Source organism: Rhagoletis pomonella, unplaced genomic scaffold, assembly GCF_013731165.1.
Source record: "Rhagoletis pomonella isolate Grant_MI unplaced genomic scaffold, Rhpom_1.0 Rhpom_scaffold_00001, whole genome shotgun sequence".
In the NCBI taxonomy this organism is placed as follows: Eukaryota; Metazoa; Arthropoda; class Insecta; order Diptera; family Tephritidae; genus Rhagoletis; species Rhagoletis pomonella.
This window is the reverse complement of record NW_023458555.1, coordinates 70,778,048-70,783,480: the sequence shown is the minus strand read 5'-3', so window position 1 is coordinate 70,783,480 and position 5,433 is coordinate 70,778,048. Positions and strand designations below refer to the sequence as shown.

Sequence of the window (5,433 nt, the reverse complement as noted above, 5' to 3'; positions counted from 1 at the left end):
GATAAATAATGAAAATTTTTAATAAAAAATCGCGCGATTTTTTATTAAAAATTTTCGCCTGCGGCGCTTTTTCCATAAAAATCAATACTTGATAAATAATGAAAATTTTTAATAAAAAACCGTGCGATTTTTTATTAAAAATTTTCGCCTGCAGCGCTTTTTCCATAAAAATCAATACTTCGATAAATAATAAAAATTTTTAATAAAAAATCGCGCGAATTTTTATTACAAATTTTCGCCTGCGGCGCTTTTTCCATAAAAATCAATACTTGATAAATAATGAAAATTTTTAATAAAAAATCGCGTGATTTTTTTTTTATTGGGGGTATTTAACCCCATACCCTCCTTTACTACTAATTCAACGCTGAGCAGGAAAATGGGTACGATAAAAACTATTCTCTTTTATTGTTATTTTCTTAGATGTGGCTGCACTCTTCTAATGTCAGTGTGAAACCATGGTTGAATCAACGGTTCTGTATTCACAATGTGCGTATACATATATAAGTGCGTGATAATTATTAAAACTTACTTAATTTACTAAAAATACATCATAAATGTAAAACGTATGTTTACATTTCATTGTGCGGGGTTTTAATGCAACTATTTTTCCAAAGTGTCTACATAAATATAGTGTTTATTGTGTGAAATAGCGCCGAGAGGTTAGTTCAATTTACAAACTTTAACAACAAATAACTTAAAAACTATAAGCCTCCTGCGGCTAAAAGTATATATATTTGCAATCAGGAGAACTCCCCCTACCCCCCCATAGCCACCTTTTTTTTGTACGCGGGGGATGCCAAACTAAAATTTTCCCAAATTGTGAATCTGCGAAAATATCTTTTCAGCAGATGAATATACTTTTTAACCTTTTTTCCGAAAATTTACATACAGGCTCGAAAATATGCGAGTAACATTAGGTTTGTATAGTAACTTCTCCAGTAAAACATTGCAGCGAGAGCGTAAAAGCAAACTAGAGCGTAAAATTGAGAAGAAGAGAAAACTAGCAGAAGAGGTTATTGAACACAAAACTAGCAAAAACTTGCAAGAGAACAGTTGTTGCACTGCTTTGACAATCTGCTGTAAACATTTTACTATTTATAAATCAGTTTTAAACTCTTTGCTTTACACACAAGCACTTACACTGTCCAGTACATCATTAATATTATGATTTCCACTCATTTTACTTTTGTTTGTGCCAAAGGCGAATCAATATAAGGTGATAGCAGGAGTACAAAAACAAACATTTACATGTATTTTGTTTTTGCTTTGGCGGCATAAACTGTCAAAACCTGTAAGTGTGTGTAGAAATTCAAACAAAATTTTTCAATTTGATATCAGAAGCCGTGCGGCGAAACACATACACAAAATCAACTGAGCTAGTAACACCACTTTTTATATATTCTTTTGACATTTATTCTTCTTTTTCTTCTGCTAGCTAATTTCGTGCGTGATATTAAAGCATTTATTTTGTTTTTTTTTTAATGAAACAATGAACATATGAAGAGATCTCACCAAAATAGGTATAAGCGCAATGGTTTTAATTAGCTAAAAATGATGCTTTAAGCAAGATCTTAATATATAGAGAAAGTAAATATAAACTTTTTCTGTAGTAGACTCTTTCATATCACAAATCATCATATCATTTTTATTTGTTAATTTAAAAAGAAAGCAGATCTCAATGTAGATTAAAATACTCTGTAAAAAAAATAAATTTTATTTATTTAAGGAAATTTGTATGAATTTTACTGAAACGACTTTAAATACTCAAACAAAAATTTGTTTATTTGCGCATATTAAGAGAGGTAACCAGTTTCCTATTTTAATGTGTGCAAATTTGCACACCGTGTAATAAAGCTAAACATTGCCTGTTTACTTTTACATACCACATTTGACGCGAAGAGCAAATTTACACATTAAAAGTTTTAAATAGAGTAAATGTTTATTATTAGTAGGGAATGTAGTTTTAGTTTGAAAATTTTTGCAATTTTAAACATTTTACATGTGTATTTATGTATATATTTTAAAGATCTCAAATCCTGAACATCTTATACGTATATTTAGATACACGTATAGATATACAGATTCTTGTTGACAAATATATACTTTTCAGTAGTAGTTTTACATGCTCGTTTTAGAGTGTACAGGTACAAATGTAACATATTAATTACTATTTATTATACTTACTTTGCAAAATACTTATGCACAAAAAATGTAATTTATAAGTTGAAATTACAAATATTTGATTTTATGAAAAATAAAAATATATATACATGTATTCCAAGTCCTTAGGATGGGTTAAATTATGTCGATTTCTTGAAAATGTTTGGTTTTCTTACAAATTATGAGATGTATACGTAAAAAAAAAGAAAACTGGACACATTTGGATGCATATTTGGCTTGGTCAGTGATACATTTTCTTGAGAGGGCGTGGCAACACTGGTAGTGTCTACGAATATACTATAAAAAAGCAAATTTTGTTAAGAAGAAAATATGAAATTTTATATTTTACCCCCAAAAGGGGACTAATTTCTTCTCGGTTTTCTTCTTATTCTACTGAGCTAAGGCAGTATCAAAATCGAGCTGTCACAACTGATACCACCTTGTATTATTGCATCATGGTTCATTGTCACGTCGTCGCCATATTAACAACCTGACAATTAAGCAGAATGTGACATTTCGTGCTACCATATCCAATATCTAAAATCCTTCAAATTTTATTATTCATCTTTTGCTTGTTTAAAACATTTTGTTCTTATAATCGAAATTTGAACAAGCAAACGGCCTTTTGTTGGGTATGGTTCAGTTATTTGCACAATGCTTTTGGGTTATTGTGTCCACACGCGTACTCCCAAATAAAAAACTGTTAACATACGCCTGTGATCCAAGCATTAAAATTTAGTTAAAAGTAAAGAGTTAAAATTTTCGAACACTAATTTTTTTGTAAAATATACTGTGGTAGCCGAAGTTGGACAGATTAGGGTTATTTTTCCAATGCGGAAGGTATTCTGCGATTAAATCATGTGGCTTGCGTAATCCGAGTTTACATTTTCGGGAAAAATGCTATTTTTTTAATGTCCAAGAAATTTTCAAAAGTGCCCCCAGGGGTCAGAGAGGAGAAGGGTTCACACCCCCTGCAATATTGAACAGTAAAATATATTTTAATTTTGCTCAAAGAACCAACGACATTATCAAAACATACCAGAAGTGGATAATACTCACTTCTCGGAAAGTCAAAAGGCGCATGCGTCCCAAAGTAAATTCCACTTTCAAGGTACTTGAAAGACATGCAGTTAAATGGACAAATGCAATTGGGAGTTCACAAGCAAATAAACGTGCAAGAAATAGTTCTGATATTAGCAAGTCAATATTCTTATTAAGCCTCATCAAAAAGTTCCTTATCGTTTAAAGATTTTAGGGAATGCCGCATTATATCCGACATAAGCTAGTATTCCATACGAACCCAGATATATATGTTCACTAAAATTTTATTATTCTAAAAACAAGTCTTTGGGAAGTGGTTATCATATTTAATGTAAAATTTAAACATTTTTAAGATAAGATTTTAATTACTTTTAAAAGTTAAATGTTAGTACAACTATTTTATTTAATGTTGATCTTCCAAATTTATTATGTAAAATTCCCTCTAGCAAAAAAATTGAATGGGGTAACGCCGTTTCGATTTTTTAACAATTGAGCAATTGTCAAAAATCTGCTTTTTAATCAAAAAGTTGTTTATTGAAACTATCTTCATTTTTTAATCATGATTCCACCATGGGCGTGACAATATGCCAAAATATGGTAAAAAACTTCAGATTGATTTTAAAGTAGCTATAAATTAAAAACGAATCAATTGTTCGTGTTTTTAAGTAATTGGTTGAATAACACAAGAAATAGTGGCATCGACTTTTTAATTTGCTCATATATTTTCTTAGTACATGCTTCAAGATCAATGATTTGAGGTATTCATGGGAAAGTTTATGTAGGTACATTTTACACTTTGAACATAAATGTGTATGCACATATTTTAAGGTACACTTCTTAACAAACAAATTTTTTTAAGTTATTATGCATGGATAAAGGAGACATCTTCTTTGATTTCAGTACTAAAGTTTGACATTTTATTTTTAGTATTTGAAGTGCTTATCAAAACTTTACGACACTCACATATTGACAAGATTGGCCATTTAACTTAAAATTATTTAATTTTAATATTTGTTTATATTCAACAATTTATATTGAGCTCGAGGCCGTTTAAATGAAAATTTATTGTGGGAAAGCAACAATAATTTGAAAAAATGGTAGAAGTGATAGCTATTTCGGAAATCACCACATTTCCTCATCAGACTTCTTTCAGTAGGATTCGAACAGACGATCCCACTGACTCAGCCAGTTGCCTATGCACCGTGCTAAGTACGCCTTGTAAATTATCGTTTGCTTATTTCCACTATTTTCATTTTTGTTATGTCAACTCAATCAAGCGCAGCTATTCCGCTGCAATTCACTTGATCATGTGGTTGTTGGTATTGTTGGTTTTTGCTAATAATTATATTTTTAGAATGTTTAACTTTTAGGTGTGCTCGTCCTTAAGTTATTTGTTTGTGTTATTTTTTTGGCCTTATAAACAATAACAAAAACAAATAACTTAAGGACGAGCACACATAAAAGTTAAACATTCTAAAAATAGAATTATTAGCAAAAACCAACAATACCAACAACCACATGATCAAGTGAATTGCAGCGGAATAGCTGCGCTTGATTGTGTTGGCATAACAAAAATGAAAATAGTGGAAATAAGCAAACGATAATTTACAAGGCGTACTTAGCACGGTGCATAGGCAACTGGCTGAGTCAGTGGGATCGTCGGTTCGAATCCTACTGAAAGAAATCTGATGAGGAAATGTGGTGATTTCCGAAATAGCTACCACTTCTACCATTTTTTCAAATTATTGTTGCTTTCCCAGAATAAATTTTCATTTAAACGGCCTCGAGCTCAATATAAATTGTTGAATATAATTGTTATAAGGCCAAAAAAATAACAAAAACATATTATTTGTTTATAAAAATGCAGTTTATACTTTAATAAAACCCCAAGGTTCAATTTTTGCGCAACATTAAAAAAATCAACAAACTTTCGTAAAAATTTCGGGCTTTTAACTCGATTTCCTAGAAATACATGTTTTGAGAATGCCGTTTGTAGTCCGATCAATTTAAATGAAGTGCAAGTTTAAAATAGCTGCGATTTATCGTTGGTTTTTAATATATATATATTCTTTTTTGATGAAGGTGTTGCTCATTTTCTTCGTTAAAAAAAAAATAGCGTTTAGATAATATGACTTTGACGGCAAATTACAGCTGCTTTAAACTTGCACCTGGTTATACTAAAATTGAAATAGAAAGCTCGAAATTTTTACGAAAGTTTGTCGATTTTTTTAA

The 5,433-nt window shown here is 30.4% G+C and overlaps 1 protein-coding gene across 3 annotated transcripts in view; it reads right to left on the bottom strand.

Annotated features, from left to right (window-relative positions):
• The window catches only part of LOC118747492 (mediator of RNA polymerase II transcription subunit 7), an 8,002-nt gene that overhangs the window by 2,365 nt on the left and 204 nt on the right, over positions 1 to 5,433 (bottom strand). The window lies entirely within an intron of this gene.